Below are 17,478 nucleotides of genomic sequence, written 5' to 3'. Positions count from 1 at the left end.
TATAAATTTTTTAAAATGAGAATTCTGCTATATTGCTCCTAATAACATCTTCTTTCTTATTAAATCTTATCATTATTCGTTTTCTTCTTTCCCTCTTCGTCCGTCTATCAAGCTGGGGACCGAGTAATGTTGCCTATCATGTCCAATGATACACATGGTTGATCCACCGGCACCTAAAAATGACAATAATTTATAAGATTCATAAACGTTAGTCCAAAGCCATAGCAAAGCAAATACTTACAAAATGACCGGCTTTAAGAATCCAATAAAAATGAAAATTTTGGTAGGACTTCACGAACGCTTTTGTTTCCATGTCATCACCACAATACGCGGGAGTTCTATCCATGTTCAAGAATGTCTTTAGCCCTTTCCACCTTTTGTCAAATATAAAACACACATATCATAAGAACAATATAGTAATCTAACACTATGTTAAATTTTAAGGTTCCAAACAATTAATATTTTTTCTCATTTTAATTCTCTCATTCTTAGATATATTCTCATGTACATATTTTTAGCCACCTGACTCACTTCCTTTCATATTATGAAAAAAAAAAGAGAGAAAAGGAGAAGTAACTTTACTTTAGCTTTTCAACCCATACTTCAGCTCCCTTTGTTGAGCATATGAGATCAAGCTACAAACCAACAAACCAGAATTTAAAATCGCAACTACGCTTCCACGCTTTCACGTTTCATATTCCACTCTAGTACTACTCTAAAATATATCTAAAAATATTATATAGAAAGCATCTTACTTGACCACTATATACTGTCACATGGACTCCAGCATCCAAGAGTTGATCAACCAACAAGCAAAAAACTATAAAATATGTTAATGAAAACCATATCACAAATCAACACAATTGTCAATTCTTAACACTAGCCTCTTTAAGCCTCGGTCTCATGAAATCGCCTGATAACGCATCGAAAACAAGATCCCCCTGAGACCCCCACCTGCAAAAACCAAATTCGGATTAACAAATATATTTGCGAAAGTAACCCGAAAAAGCGTAAAGACTCTGAAGAAACACTAAGTGACCCCGGCAGATTATGAATAATCTTAGGGTTAAGTAGATGTTTTCCACGAGGGTTAGGTCCGGCAAAGATGGTTATTCTTCTCGACCTGCAAAACAGACACCGTAAGCTCGTCACTGAGAGGGGGGGACCTCCTTGTGACCACCCTCCGGCGTGAGAATCAGACTAGATTGCTCTGAATATAAGTGTATATTGAGAGAAATAGCTAGAGAAGATAATATGATGATACCGTTCCAAGGTGTTGGAGTATTTATAGCCGAAGGTAGGTTTCCAAGCAGGTACGGCCAGCTGTATAATATTCCTTTTCCACCAACTATGGGCTATGTGCGTGCCACGATGGGAGTTGGTGGGTAGGCAGCGGCTGATAGTGACATGGCCGGCTGAATACTATTCCTTTTCCACCAACTACGGGCTATGTACGTGCCACGATGGGAGTTGGTGGGTAGGCAGCGGCTGATAGTGACATTTTGTACTAGAGCGTGCTCCTCCTCGTACTATTGTCGGTGAGCTGTCACCCTGTGATTGGTTCATGGGCTGCTTTGGTCAGATCTTGTCTTTTTGTCCATACCTTGGCAGGTATAGTACAAAAGATCTTCCAGAAGCGTACGGACTGGCTCTTTTGGGCGGGAGTATTCCCGCCTTGCTCATTCCTTCTTCAGGTGACATTGCTGAAGTATGAGTTAGTGCCTTATGCGTGTAGCCTTACCGTTAGTGCGGGTAGCCTTCCTTCTTGGCTTGTACCCATAGCTGCAGGAACAGGCAGGGTACTGTACCAAGGGAGGCTTTCCTGCGGGAACAACTGGCTTACTGCGTGTAAGGTCTTCATCTCTCTGAGCATGGTGGGTCTTGCGGGACCAGTTAGTCTTTGCGCAGACATACCTCTTCAAGGTGTGTCTTGCGGGTCCAATTGGGCTTTGCGGGGACCTACCTCTTCAAGTCCCCCCAGTCCATTGTTCTTCTCATGAATTGTTAAGTGAGGTGAACTTTTGGACTTTAAGCAAGGGGTTTTAAAGAGGTTTTTGTTTAAGGTTTTCCGTGGGGATTCTTCCCGTGGTTTTCCTAATGTCACTTGCAGAAATTCCCGACTTTTCTGCCTGATCTTTGGTTATGATGCGGGTAGGTGTTTAACCTCTTCGCAAGTCGGGAGCGTTGAATTTCACTTGTATAGACCCTTCATGAGGTTTTGGTAGTTTTGGACATAGTGATCAGTTATGTTAAACTACCAATTCCACCTTGAAGTTTCAAACAATCTAGTTCTCAACGTTCCCGCCATGCGGAGGTGTTATTTCCCTTTCCGCAAGCATGACCCATAAGATCCTTCTTGGCTTCAATTCCCTGCAAGTGCTAAGTATGTGAAGGGTTTCGCCTTGACACTGTACCCGCACTTGTCTTATGGTTTTTTGCTTCCCAAGGTAAGGGGGTATATTCCCTCTTATTTTTGAATCCTTTTGAAATTCGAAGAGTTGGTGAAAGGATAAGAACAGTCCAAACTGTTGAAGTGACGTTAGCGTCTCCTGACGGTTTCTTCTGACGGTTTCAGGACGTGCAGGAAGTTATGGCGACATGACAGTATATGGTCATTCCGGACGCTTTTTCAGGCGCGTGGGCGCGAGTTTTCGGGCGCGTGGGAGCGAATTTTACGGCACGCGTCCTTTCGACAGGTGTTGCCAGCTTGCTTTTTCCACGTGTCGCCGTGCTATTGCACCTGCGCTTTCTCTCTCCTCCGCATTAAATTCATCGCATTCATTGCGATGAGTATATAAACGGGGGAGAGGGTGCATCTCAATTCACACCTTCACTTCACTCTTCTTCTTCTAAACGATTTCCGGCGAATACTCTAACTTTTCCGTCGAGCATTCTCCTGAAATCGTTCTCTTTCATACCTAAAAAATGTCTTCTATTCATGATCCTGAGGTTACTGTCGAGGAGTCCGATGTATACCCCGAGAACCTGACGTCCACGTCTGATAAGGACGATAAGAGTACTGCTGGCGAGTGCCAGTGTACTCTTTCTGTCGACTTTTATCACTACATCGTCAAGAAGTTCATGCTCGAGCCCTACGAGCCTGAGTTTCAAGAGCCCCACCAGATGATGTATGATGCCCCCAAGGGCAAGATAGGGGTTTATGCCTCATTCTTAATATATGGGAATCTCAGATTCCCATTAACGAAGTTCGTATACCGTGTTTTGGAGAAACACGGTGTACACTTGACGGAGGTGCACCCGATGGCGATCGCTAAGGTTCGCCATTTTGAATGGGTGTGCCACATTCTGGGCATCGAGCCCCGCGTCGACCGCCTGATGACCTTCTACTCCTGGAGGTGCATCCAGGGCTGGTATACCTTGGTCACTCGGATCAAGGGTTTGAAGATCTGCGCTACCGAGCGCAGTCTTCGGTCTTGGAAGCGGGAGTTTTTCTACATCTCCGCTCGCGTCGTCCCCATTGCGATGACGTTCAAGAATGGGAGGGCACTCCCTAACCTTCACGCCTCCAATTACTAGGAGACGGAATGGTTCACCAAGATCTCCCAGATCCAGACTCCGGTTTACCGCTTTGCAGAGTCTGGGATGGTGATGCTTGGGATGAGCCGGGTATGGAAGGATGCCGGTTCTGAGATTCCGCAAGTACCCATCATCCTTGAATACGGTTTGAACTCTACTCCTTACGGTATGCTCCGTCTTATTTGCTGATATAGGGTTTTTCTTCTAACTGTTTTTCTTTTTATTTCAGATGGGAACGACTTACAATCGCTCCTGCATCTGCGGGAGACTGGTGGTCCCGCCCGGGTGGGTACTCGCGATCTTGACGAGAACGAGTTGCCCATCTTGGAGCAGACGGCGGATAGATTTGTGGAGGTCTACCCGCAGGGCCACGAGATTTTGAGCGCCACGCAGCCAGGTAAGAGATTCTTTAATCCTCGCCCTCTTCATGCTCAAACCTCTGCTGGAGTTCCTCTAATTTTATCATCTTCTGATGAGGGATCCGCAGATGGGCCTTTCTTCGTGAGGAAGAAGAAAGCTGCCGGCGTGAATGGCAAGGCGAAGGTTACCTCCGCCGTCGACCTGGGAAATCAGTCTGATTCCGAGACTGAAAGCGAGGAGGCGGCGGGGAACCCTGGTGGTGGTGAGACCATTGTCTCGGAGGTTGGGACAGCTGTCACCTACGAGCAACCAAGCGTTACGATGGTGACTGGCGTGAAGAGGCCAGTTCCATCGGGTTCGTCCCCGCCCGTCAAAACTTTCAAGATTAAGAAAACCCGTAAGTATAATTTTTATTTACCTTTCCTGCATTTCTTTTCGCCGTTGTTTTTAATGTTTTGTTCTTTATGCAGGAGTGGACACATCCGCATTTCAGGGTGGTGCGGGCGGAAGCAGTTCTGGACCCACGACGATAGGTTTGGTCAACCTATCCGAGGCGATGACCCAGGCGGCCGCGCCTGTTTCCGGTGCTGGTTCGGTTGCTCATACCGTTGAGTCAACTGTTCCAGTAATGACGTCATCTCCGCCGACCGTCAGTGCCATCTTTACCGCATCTTTCACTGAGCCGGCGGTGATCTTTTCTACAAGCTCCGCAGCAACGACCACGGTTGTGAGTTCATCTCCAATGAGTTCACCTCCGATGGTCTCTACCACGGTGACTTCTACCCTGCCTCCTCCGGCGCCAGCGACTACCTCGTCCGTGGCCGGTTCTTCAGGTATGTTCAGGGTTGGGGCTTCTAGCCAATCTTTGCCCCCTTCCCATCTCTTTGACCTCTTGGATGGATATCCCTTAGGTTCGGGTGATGGGTTTGGTGGCTACCGGCCTGTTATCGACCCTACAGGTGCGTGGGGTTATTTTGGCCTATTATCTATTTTTATCATTTTTTTTCCTAACTGTTTTTTGTTTTTGCAGTTTCGGATTCCAATGAGGTGTACGCTCCACGGTGGAATATCCGCCGGGGAACGACCCTTCGAACGGCTGCGGATTGCGTTGACTGGGCGCGCCATGCCGCCCCAAGCGGTGCGTTGGGGAAGGCCATGGCTAGCTACCAAGAGGGTAGGCTAACCAATGAGCTCCGAATCCTCCTTGCCCGGATGCAGCCGCGCGTCGAGCTACTCTGTCGTGAAAACGACAAGTTAAAGACGGCGCGTAGCCTGAAAGTGGCTCAGGCGCGAGCATTGCGGGAGGAGAACAAGAGACTCGCTGCCACCGCAGCGGAGAAGGAGAAGGCCTACAAGGACCTTGAGGTCGAGGTCCAGGCCAGGCATGAGGCCCGCTCCAAGGCTACCCAAGCTGTCAACGAGCAGCTTAGGTTGGCCAAGGAGACTGCGCGTAATGCGACCGAGAGGGCCACCAAAGCTGAAGCCATTGCTGAGCCTCTGCGCGCCGAGAATGAGGAGCTTAAAGCTAAACTAGAGAAGCTTCAGCAGGCTCATGATGCTTTGGCCTTAGAAGACGCCAAAAAGCTCCAAGAGCTCCTGGATCAGAAGGGTATGCTTGATCGCACTGAGCTTAAGCTTAAGGGCGTTGAAGAGGCTGCGGCTAAGGATGTGTTGCTTGCCAACCTCAACAAAAATGAAGCCGAACGCGCCCGCGATCAAGCTCAAGCTGCCCTTCAGGAGGCTCTGGCAAATAAGGAGTGGCTTCTGCGAGAAGCGTTGCCTCAGGTACGCATAGCTTCATAATTTCTTTACGCTTTTCTTTATACTTAGAAAAGATTTTGATATATATATATATTTTTTTTGTAGGTTGTGCATCGGATCTTCGCGAACACATCTTATGACGATGCCATGAGTGCAGCCCTCAACGCTTCTCATGAGGATGGGGAAAAGGCTGGTTTCCTGCTTGGTCTAGGGTTTGTTGAGAAGGGCATCCCGCCTTCTAACTTCCCTCTACACGACGTGGACACTGAAGCTGCCTACGACCAAGCAGTGAACCAGTATGCTGCCTTCCCGCATCCGGTGATGGAGAAGGTGAACGAGATTGCTGCTGATGATGACGGGCTAGCTGTTCTCAAGGCTTTCCTTGAACCGCCACAACCAACTGATGGTGCGGGTTCAAGTGGGTTTGGAGGGAGTGGTCCTGAAGCTTGAACCTTGAGATCCCTTCCAACCGTTAGGATAGATTTGTAATTTTGTATTTTTGTAGGCGGGTAGATACCTGGCCATTCTTTTAATGTTTGAATTTTTATTATGAATATAAATATTTTGTTAACGCCTTGCCTTGTAAACCTTATATGTTTTGCTCATGCATATTTTAGTTTAACTTAGCAACTTTCTAAGTGTTTTGGATAAGTTAACCTCTCAACGCGTGTTAGATAATAAGTTAATGTTCTGCTTCCTCTATCATGATTGTGCGGGTAAGACCGTCACTTTCACTTAGTAGGATGGCCAAACTTTACCTGTATCTGAACTGCGTGAAGGTTTTCCTCATCCTTAGAAATTTTTACCGTTTTTATGTTTACGCGGGTTTTGCCGCCTTCCACACGCAACGACTTACTTCTTTCTACACTTATTTATGCGGTGAATACCGGCATATCAGTGTGGAGAGTTCGTAAGTATAAAGGTAAGGCTATCAACACAATGTGATGAAGGAGAATCATTTCCATTAGAAGTGGCTCCAGGCCTTTTCTTTACAACTTTGGAATTGATCTACGTGTAACATTTGCGTAATTGAGCTCCATTCCATGTTCTTGGGATGGGGGTGCCATCGAGCCTTTCGAGCCGGTATGCGCCCATTCCCAAAACTTCTTTGATAATGTATGGCCCTTCCCAGATCGGGGCCAGCTTTCCTGGGCGCTCTTGGTTCGAAGCCTCGTTGTTACGCAGTATGTAGTCTCCGACATTGAAGTTGCAGAGTTTTACCCGCGTGTTGTAGTATTTTTGCATTTGTCGCTTGTAGTTCTCTTCACGCGCTGCGGCTAAGTCTCTGCGTTCTTCGGTTAGCATAAGGTCTAACCGTCTTTCCGCATCATTGTCTTCTGGTTGAGTTAAGACCCTTGGTGAGGGTAGACCAATTTCGACCGGGACCATGGCTTCAGTGCCATAGGTGAGGCTGAACGGGGTTTCTCCCGTACTTGCCTTTTTTAGCGTTCTGTTTGCACAAAGGACGTGTGGAACTTCGCCCACCCAGCCGGATCTATGTTCCAAGAGTCTTTTCTTTATGCCGTCGATGATGCTCTTGTTTGCTCTTTCCACCTCACCATTACCCTGCGGGTGTGCCACTGAGGTAAAGGTGTGGGTGATTTGGAGTTCTTCCAGCCACTTTTGTAGCTTCTTGTCAGCAAAGTTGGCGCCGTTATCGCTCACCAAATTCTGTGGAAGTCCAAAACGATAAATAATAAATTCCCAAATAAATTTTTTGATATGTTTTGCGGTTGTTTGGGCTAAGGGTTTTGCTTGTATCCACTTGGTGAAGTAGTCGATAGCTACCACTAGGAACTGAACGTTCCCTGCTACTGTGGGAAATGGGCCTGTCACATCGATGGCCCACTTCTGAAATGGCCATGAAGAAGTGACTGGAACAAGTTCGTTCTTCGGTCGATGCGTGTTGGGTGCGTAAAGCTGGCAGGACCTGCATTTTCTGATGTATGCCAGCGCATCCGTATGCATCCCCGGCCAGAAGTATCCTGCGTTGTTTAGCTTAGCTACAACTGCTCGTGGACCTGCGTGTACTCCACAGATGCCTTCGTGTACTTCCCTTAGGAGGTAATCAGCATCTTGGTCGTCCACGCATCTTAGGAGTGGGCCAAGAAAATTACGCCTGTAAAGTATGTCATCAACGAGTTGATAGTTCAGTGATTTACAGCGTATCTTTCTTGCCTGTGTTTTTAACTCTGGTAGTATACCCGCCGCAAGGTAATTTATGATTGGTGTCATCCACGTTTCCGTGCCGGTTTGGATGACACAAATTTCCTTGTGCGGGACTGATGGTGCTCCAAGAAGTTCAACGCGGATGTCCTTTCCCAAGTGGGTGAAGGCTAACGATGCAAGCTTGCTTAACGCATCCGCAGATTTGTTTTCGCTTCGCTTGATGTGCATAACTTTGCAATCGTTAAAATCGCGCATAAGGGTTTTTGCTTGTGCGAGGTACAGGGCCATTGTGTCGTTCACGGCCGTGTACGTCCCGTTTATCTGGTTGGCTACTAACATGGAATCTACGTGGGCTTCCAAGTTTTTCACCCCCATCTTACGCGCAATTCTTAATCCGGCCAAGAATGCTTCGTACTCTGCTTCGTTATTCGTACTTGGGAAATCCTGCCGAATAGCGTAAGTGTACTCTTGGCCTGCTGGGTTAGTTAGTTTCAACCCTGCGCCTGAACCCTCGTTGTTGGCTGCTCCATCAGTATAGAGTCGCCAGACATCATCGATGTCCTGTGCTGGAGAGGGTTGAGCCTCTTCCTGGCACTCTTTTTCCCGCGAAGCGGGTACTTCTGCAATAAAGTCGGCCAAGACCTGGCCTTTTTGGCTGGTCTTGGCTTGTACTTTATCGCGTATTCCCCCAACTCAATTGCCCATTTGGCTAGGCGTCCCGACAACTCGGGTTTGCCTAAAACGTTTACAAGTTTGAAGTTGGTAAGAATGGTGATTGGGTGACCTTGGAAATATCGTCTTAGCCTGCGTGAAGCTTGTACAAGTGCTAAGACTAATTTTTCCAGGGTAGAGTACCGGGTTTCTACATCTGTTAAGATGCGGCTAACATAGTAGATGGGCATCTGGATACCCTTCCGTTCTACTAGTAGGACGCCCCGGTTGCTCTGTCTGTGGCGGAGAGGTAAAGAATTAATTCCTCCCCCACTTCTGGTGCTGTGAGTGTTGGTAGTTCGATCAAGCGTGACCGAATCTCTTAAAAAGCTGCTTCCGCTTCTGGTGTCCAGCGGAAGTGCGTTTTCTTCAAGCAATTTCTCAATGTTGACACGAATGGGAACGACATATCCGTATGGTTTGCCAAAAAGCGGTTAAGTGCGACTAGTCGTCCATTCAGTGTCTGAGCTTGTTTGATGGTAGTAGGTGATTCCATTTTGATAATGGCTTCGACCTTTTCAGGGTTCGCTCTGAATCCATCTTTGGTAACGATGACTCCTAAGAACTTCCCTTCTTCCATCCCAAAAGAACACTTGCTCGGGTTGAGCTTCATGTTTATCTTTCTGAGCGTGTTGAAAGTTTCCTCAATGTCTTTCAACATCGCTTCTGGCACAAGACTTTTGATGACCAAGTCATCCATGTAAACTTCCAAGTTCCTCCCAATTTGGGCATGAAACTCTTTGTCCATCAGGCGTTAGTATGTGGACCCGGCATTCTTAAGTCCGAATGGCATCATTTGATAACAAAACGTGCCATCGGGCGTCCGAAATGCGGTTTTGTCCTGATCGTCAACGGCCATGTGGATTTGATGGTATCCCTTATACGCATCAAGGAAGCATTTAAGGCGAAACGGTGCTAACGAATCTACCTTAAGGTCAATTTCGGGTAACGGGTAACAATCCTTGGGGCATGCTTTGTTTAGGTCTTTAAAATCTATGCACATGCGCCATTGTTTGTTAGATTTGGGTACCATGACGGGATTTGCAACCCATGTTTGATATTTACTAACGCGTACGATGCCTGCGTCAAGGAGTTCCTTGACTTGGGTTCTACACGCGTTAGCCTGTTCCTCACTCATTACTCGACGCTTTTGTATGACCAGCGTAAAAGCCGGGTCACATTTGAGCTTATGCTCCGCCTTACTTCGGGGTACACCAATCATGTCAGCTGGTGTCCACGCGAAGATGTCAGCGTTTTTTTGCAATAAGCGTTTGAGTAAGGTGCGTGTGGGATCCGTAACTGTTGGGCCAATGGTAACGGCCTGGTCAGGGTATTTGCCATTGAAGGCCCGTTCTTCTGGCTCGGTAATGGTTGGTTTAGCCATCTTTGGTTTGGGTTTAGATGAGACAGATGCGATGCATACCTGGGGAATACCCGTGATCATCGCGACACCCTCACCTGTTGGCCACCCCATCATGCCGTGGACTGAGGACACCACGGCATTGAATCTTGCCATTCCATCTCTCCCGAAGAGAATGTCGTATGTGTGGTGTGGCTTCCTCATTACGACGAAGTCCACGTCTTCTGTGCGGGAGTATTTCCCGTCCGTGAGAGTGATGGGGAAAAATAGGATACCCAAGGGGGTGTTTGTGCTGCCATCGAACCCTTCCATCGATGCGTAGACTGTTTCCAGGCGTTCTTTGTCTTCGTCGTCTAGCTTGTCGAAGAACTGCCTGTACATGACCGTTGACGAAGCGCCGTTATCAGCAAGAGTGCAGGAAGTGATGTAGTGCCCCAGCTGGCTTTTGATGACTATAGGGCCTTCTTTGTTGGGCCCCCCTGGCACACGCGGGAAGCGCACTTCAGCTTCCTTCCACGCACATGGTTCTGTCGTTCGTCGTTTTCTTCCTCTAGCGTTTCCATGAACCATGAGGATGCTGATGTCGACGGGCTTTCGTCCGTTGTCCTTGTACCGATTGTCATTCCTCCCTCCGTTCTTGATTGACGCCACGAGGTGTGTAAGTTTTCTATCTTTGACGAATGTTTCGACAATATCTTTCAAAGATGTACATTCCTCGGTGGTGTGGCCCTTTATCCCGTGGAAGTCACAGGATTTGCTCTGATCAGCGTTATGGCGCTGTCGGATCATTGGAGCTTTTGGCCATGGGAGTTTCTCGGTGGCAAATATCTCCGTGACGCTTTTGGTGAGTGGCGTCCATCTGGGATTCCGGTTTGATGAGTGCGTGTTATCCCTTCCGCCTAATAGAGGGCGAGAGCTGGATGAGGTGTCAAAGTTTACCCTTGAATGCCAAATACCAAGCTTCCTCTTTTTATTTTATCGGGCGGTGCAGACGTTATTTTCTCTGGTCCTCTGCGTGTAGAGGTTTGTACTCTGGGGAAGATTCCTACCCAGTTGCTTCTCCGTCTCGGCAAAGCGTTTAGCTGCCGTCATGATGGCATCCCATGTGGATGGCATGCCATCTTTACCCGTCAACGTGCGGATAAGCTCTGGGTATTCGGCGCCCTGGATGAAAGCGGCGCGAACAAGATCTTCACTTATGGTGCCCAGACTCAGCTTCTTTGAGTTGAAGCGAGTGATGAAGTCTAGCAAAGATTCATCCTCCTCTCTAACGCAGTTGAGGATCGTCCACTGCTCTTCAGTATATTTTCTTTGTTGACTGAAGTGCTGGCTGAACTTGTGTTGGAAGTCTGCCCAATCATAGATGTGGTGGATTGGTAGACGATCAAACAACGCTCTGGCCGCTCCGACGAGCGTCATTTGGAACATGTAACACCACATGGGTTCCGTCCAGTTGCTGACGGTTGCCCCCGCTATGAACCTGTTCAAGTGATCGTCCGGGTCAGATATGCCATCATAAGTGCCGATGTTGGACATCTGTTTGGCACTCTTCGGGGCAATTGCTTCCGCAATGTCCCTTGCAAACTTGGACGTTCCAGCATTTGCAACAGTTGGTCTGAAAGCTTTGGAGAAGTCACGTGGGTTTCCCCCCGCGTTCCTTGGTTTGAAGGTTTCTCCAAAGTTTCTTCTTGGCTGGGAGTCTGTTTCTTTACGCTTCCCTTTCGCCCTATGACGAGGGTTTGCGTCACAGTCGGACTCTTCCCAATCATCGTCCAAGTACTCGCAATCATTGCTCATGTTGAGCTGTTGTCGAGTGCTTCCGAATTCATCGGTCTGTTGGAGTGAACGTAAACGTTCGTCCAACTCAGCTGGGAATTCTTTCTGACGTGCTTCCGCCCACGCTTTAACTTGATCTAGTGTTTGGCGGGGAAGCCTTGTCTATTGTTTCTCCAACCGGGTATCAATGAATCCCAGGAGAGGATTGTTTACTGCACTTGCCCCGACTTGAGTAACCGGGGTAGTGTTCGTAAAAATCGTGTACTCGCCGGTGTTCCCCCCAGTAGCTGGGGTTGTGGTTACCGGAGTTTCTTGGTCACTCGTTGGCTTTGGCATCGGAGTAACCTTAACCATCTTTCCAGTGGTTTTGAAAAAACTGAGAAAAAGAATTAGTTCTAGCTTTATGCACGGATGGCGCCAATGAAGAAACACTAAGTGACCCCGGCAGATTATGGATAATCTTAGGGTTAAGTAGATGTTTTCCACGAGGGTTAGGTCCGGCAAAGATGGTTATTCTTCTCGACCTGCAAAACAGACACCGTAAGCTCGTCACTGAGAGGGGGGGACCTCCTTGTGACCACCCTCCGGCGTGAGAATCAGACTAGATTGCTCTGAATATAAGTGTATATTGAGAGAAATAGCTAGAGAAGATAATATGATGATACCGTTCCAAGGTGTTAGAGTATTTATAGCCGAATGTAGGTTTCCAAGCAGGTACGGCCAGCTGTATAATATTCCTTTTCCACCAACTACGGGCTATGTGCGTGCCACGATGGGAGTTGGTGGGTAGGCAGCGGCTGATAGTGACATGGCCGGCTGTATACTATTCCTTTTCCACCAACTACGGGCTATGTACGTGCCACGATGGGAGTTGGTGGGTAGGCAGCGGCTGATAGTGACATTTTGTACTAGAGCGTGCTCCTCCTCGTACTATTGTCGGTGAGCTATCACCCTGTTATTGGTTCATGGGCTGCTTTGGTCAGATCTTGTCTATTTTGTCCATACCTTGGCAGGTATAGTACAAAGATCTTCCAGAAGCGTACGGACTGGCTCTTTTGGGCGGGAATATTCCCGCCTTGCTCATTCCTTCTTCAGGTGACATTGCTGAAGTATGAGTTAGTGCCTTATGCGTGTAGCCTTACCGTTAGTGCGGGTAGCCTTCCTTCTTGGCTTGTACCCATAGCTGTGGGAACAGGCAGGGTACTGTACCAAGGGAGGCTTTCCTGCGGGAACAGCTGGCTTACTGCGGGACCAGTTAGTCTTTGCGCAGACGTACCTCTTCAAGGTGTGTCTTGTGGGTCCAACTGGGCTTTGCGGAGACCTACCTCTTCAGACTCACATAACATTTTTTGGAATCCTTAATTTCTTTTTCACTGCACCATTCATTAAAGACTTTTAAGTCACCAACTACACCTGGTAAAACTGCACTCAAAGAATCAAGATTTTTCGACTCTTTATTCATTATAGTTTTTGTCGATAGCTCGTTTGTTGTCGTTGACTCTTCAGGACTCCTGGAATCCCTCATAATGTTGTAGAAATCCTATGAACAAACAAAGCTATTTAATTTTTATAAAAATCAAATAAAAAGAAATTAAAACATGAAAATAGATGCATACAATATAGTTACTGGTGTTCATGATCACCATTTCAAGATCATTCCATGTTTTAGTGGCCTCTTTCATTTGTCCATTTGCTATTTGTTTCTTTATGTCTTCAACTAGTCTGTTTCCTATAAAGTGTTTGTCAGACCAAACAAAATCTAGCCCAATCATGACCTTAAAAACACACACACAACACCTTAAATTAACCTTTCTGATGTCTTGAAACCACTGTTGTCTATCCTTGAAAAATCTTTTAGCAGAGGAGCCCATGAAGCCTATCAATTACAATAATTATGTGAATAAAAAACAATTTCAAAAGTTAAAAAATATATATAAACTTTACTCACCACAAAATCTATAGGTGACATCCAAGTATTTCCCAATGCAACTCCTACACACTCACATATCCAATGTCAAGTTTTTAACTTTTTGGCTTTTTGGCATTTCATATTTTAAGATTTGTAAAAATCTAAACCTCCAAGTTTGAGCTTTAATTTCCCGGCTTTAATCGCTTTGAGAGCCGATAATCCAAGAGTGACTGCATATTTCCCACCATACGATTCCGCCACGATATAAAGAGGGCTTTTTGTAGGGTTTTATTTCGGTTAAACAACTTAATTAACAATGTCATTAAATCCGTTGCGGCTTCATCATCAGTTTTCACTAATAACTCTTTATCCTTTACAAAACTGTAACCTGTCCCAACTGGATTATCCAAAAATCCCACAAAAATATTAGATAAATAAAAAAAATTCAAGAAAAACTCATTAAATCTTGTAAATTTACCACAAATTTAATACCACAAATAAAAGATCTCCCTTTTTGAGCCATGTATAGTTTCTTGGTTTCAAGCCAGCATCCAATGGTCCCACCTCTCTAAAGTTTCCTATTCCAACCCCTGAACCACCCTGCAGTTCATTGAGCACAAAAGAAAATTGACTATAATTTATTAAGAATCTTGAACCTTTTCTTTATATACATGAGTTCTGTAACTTATAAAGAATGTTGAACCTTTTTTTGGGTTAAACATGCGTTTTATAGGTTACAAAAGAATCTTTAACCTTTTTGTATAAACATGATTTCTCTAACTTAGAAAGAATCTTTAACCTTTTTTTTATAAACATGAATACCAGAAATCTTTAACTTTTTTATATAAACATGAACTCTATAATTTATAAAAAAATCTTTAACCTTGTTGTGTAATTATAAACATGAGTTCTATAAAGAAGAATCCTTAATCTTTAGTATAAATATGAATCCCATAATTTAAAAAAAAAAAAAAAAACCTTTTTGTATTAGCATGAGTTCTATAACTTAAAAAAAAAATCTTTCACCTTTTTTTACAATAAAGACTCTTTAACCTTTTGTATAAAGTATAAGCATACCTTCTATAACTTACCAAGAATCATTTAACCTTTTTTATTTATCATAAACATGAGTTCTTCTATAATCTATTTTTAATCTTTTTTTATTCATGTACATGAGTTCCATAATTTATTAAAGAACAAAACTTTTAAATAACCATAACCACTTACTGGTCCACCTTGCAACCAAAGTATAACTGGCCATGGCTTCTTTGGATCATGAACTCTGTACGGACTTTTGTAATGCCACCAGAACATGTGTGCTCCTATTTTCCAAGAATCAAAATCCAATCTTGAAAATCATTAAAAAAAAACTTTATAAAAAAAAAGACAGTGATATGTTACCGGGTCTGACTTGAACATAACCCCAATGCTCTGATCCATCTTTGGTGCCTGTAGCCATGGTTAAACCACCACCATGATAACATGGAAGAACAATGCATGTTAAGACAGTGATGAGTAAAACTGTGAAACTGATGTTTCTCATTGTTAGATGAAATATTCTTGAGAAAATGACAGTAATTGTAGATAATAATATATAACCGAAGGTATAGGTATATATATGTATTTATATTGTTCAAAGATGGGCGTGGTCTTCGAGAGTCACAACAGAATTCACAAAAAATGTGGTGTGATTCATGACCTCCTGACAACTAGGTAACTTGTTAAACTCTGTTGCTTGACTTAATGTACAAATACTAGCCAAATATAACTTTAAAAATTCTAGTATACTTCAAATAAAATTGCATGTTTGTTGTGTACTTAAAATAAGATGATTATAAAGAATGTTTTCACGCTTTTAGTCATTATCAATATAATAACAAGTGCTAAAGAATAATATCATTTAATTCAAATATTTTGAATTAATTTTAACCTTAAATCATGCAGGAAATCAAGTCTTCATAAAAGGCAGTTGTTTATATTTAGTATGTCATTTACTTGTAGAGAATAACACCCTTGATATTATTGTAAAATAGTAAACTCACTTTTGAATTATCCAAATTGATTCCATTATTATAAAATATAATTCATAATAAATTTGTTTAGTAGTAGTTTCTAATTACTATAAGCAAGGTTGCAAAAGTCGCTAGGCGGGTTTTAGGCGGCCGATTAGGAAGTTGGGTGTACTCGGAGTACTCGAAGAGTACTTGAAAATGGTAAATATGAAGAAAGTTAATTTTTGGATATTATATATATGTCAAGTATCATAAGTTTACTAGTATTTATTTTAAAATTTGCTAATCATTTAACTAAACAAGTGATATTCTTTCTTTTTAATACTATAGAATTATAAATTATGTTTTATTTTTGAAGTCAAATCGACCAAGTTGATCGACCAGATACGATTTTTGCTACGTCGACCACATTTGATTGATTCTTGGTAACTAGGCATAGTTAAAGAAACTTTCTTCGGCGCGATAACTTGTAGCGAGTACTCGAAAAGTACTCGGCCTTGGAGACTTACTTTTACAACATTGACTGTTAGTGAATAATATTGTGATGGAAAACGTTGTTTTATTGGTGTAGTTATATTATTTAATGTGCAAGTTTAGAGTTTGTATTCTTTTTAAGATACCTAAAAGTGTAAAGTGAGCGATATATAAGGAAAGAGACAAAAGAAATGTTAAAAAAACAACTTTACCCGGTTTGGTAGTTTAAAGTTTTCATAAGTCCTTGTCACATGGCAAGAGTTAATCTCACATGTAACATCCTGTTTTCTTTCTTCAAATGATTGTTATAAAAATAAGAGAGAAAAAACATGGTTTGGAACTATATGAGATCGTGTGATCTACCCGCATGTAACACCTCATTTTTCGTTGATGTTAACACACAAACCATCATTTGCAATTATCAATGTGAACATCATCTGTTGATTAAGGCATGCGATATTCATACATCAGGTGGTTATATCTAGGACACTATCACACTGCCTGGTATCTACACGAATCGTATAGACTGATACGGGTTGTATAGATGACAAAGTATGTGAGGATATGTTGACCAGTAAAATGTACATCTTGTATAGGCTTATATGAGTCATATAGCCCTATATGAGTCACATAGACACCTATACGAGTCATGTAGTCACATATACGAGTCATATGCCCTTATATGAGTAGTAAGTCATATAGGCACCATACAGAATGCACATATACGAGTCATGTAAACACTCGTATGAGTCATCTATAAGACTCGAATAGGCCTACACAGGTCGTATATACATGAGTCTTTGTATGAGACTTCAGGGTCTATACGCTTTGTATATGGTCGTTTGCCTTGTACATGTGTAAAAAACAGAGTATGTCTGACATGTAAGTACTTATACGCCTCGTATAAATCTATAGGGGTCGTATAGGCACAGGCTGGTATATGAAAAATGAAAATATAACACCCCCTTATAAGTTCTATAATTTAAAATCCCTTATAATATATAAAGTTTGAATATAAGTTTAAATTTAATGCTACCAACCAAAACAAGATAACATTGAACTGAATCCTTCTTTTTGATTTGATAATAAATACGGTTCTTGTCCTCAGATTTTATTTATGAGGATTGAAACCCGACGTCAAATAATTTGTCACACGAAATGGTAAAAATATTTTCCATTTTTGCTTGTACGCACTTGAATTCAATACAAATTCTTGTTTGGTTTCCATTAATTACTAGGCTATGTGTAGCGAAGAGCTACAAAATAGAAATGATTTTTGGCACGTGGCGTCACGTCAGCAAAGGGACGACTTTCATTTTAGGGTATAGTGGTTTGCAGCTCAATATTATCTTCATCACATCATATATATATATCATACATATGATTATAATACTATTAATTTCCATTCC

General features: G+C 43.6%; 1 pseudogene across 1 annotated transcript; it reads right to left on the bottom strand.

Annotated features, from left to right (window-relative positions):
* Window positions 1-41: 41 nt before the first annotated feature.
* LOC143537277 (serine carboxypeptidase-like 51) lies at window positions 42-15,651 on the bottom strand (annotated as a pseudogene). The gene is made up of 14 exons (XR_013136022.1): window positions 15,626-15,651; window positions 14,985-15,142; window positions 14,811-14,905; window positions 14,078-14,183; window positions 13,751-13,992; window positions 13,623-13,666; window positions 13,483-13,550; window positions 13,291-13,396; window positions 13,014-13,214; window positions 881-954; window positions 756-820; window positions 583-635; window positions 242-374; window positions 42-173 (listed from the first exon to the last, which is right to left on the bottom strand). The product of XR_013136022.1 is annotated as a serine carboxypeptidase-like 51 (transcript).
* Window positions 15,652-17,478: the final 1,827 nt, after the last annotated feature.

This window comes from Bidens hawaiensis, unplaced genomic scaffold (genome assembly GCF_021521415.1).
Source record: "Bidens hawaiensis isolate Kalapana, Puna unplaced genomic scaffold, B.hawaiensis_p1.1 tig00011171_1, whole genome shotgun sequence".
NCBI classification, from domain to species: domain Eukaryota; kingdom Viridiplantae; phylum Streptophyta; class Magnoliopsida; order Asterales; family Asteraceae; genus Bidens; species Bidens hawaiensis.
The sequence above is the reverse complement of the archived record's forward strand: the minus strand, read 5'-3'. Positions and strand labels throughout refer to the sequence as shown.